Below are 231 nucleotides of genomic sequence, written 5' to 3'. Positions count from 1 at the left end.
GGGAGGTGGAAAAAAAAAAAAAAAAAAAAAAAAAAAAAAAGGGGAACATATAGAATGCTCGTCTACCAAGTCACCACTCGTAAAGCAAGGCATTTTTGTGGGATCTTTTTTGCTCGTAAATCAAAACACTCGTAAACTAGGGCACTCATAAACCGAAGTTTGACTATTAGAATAGCATTTCACTACTTGGATGGGGATATGATGAAGAAAATAATAACAATATTGATTAGA

Source organism: Eriocheir sinensis, chromosome 29 (genome assembly GCF_024679095.1).
Source record: "Eriocheir sinensis breed Jianghai 21 chromosome 29, ASM2467909v1, whole genome shotgun sequence".
Lineage (NCBI taxonomy): Eukaryota > Metazoa > Arthropoda > Malacostraca > Decapoda > Varunidae > Eriocheir > Eriocheir sinensis.
This window is presented reverse-complemented; position numbering follows the sequence as displayed.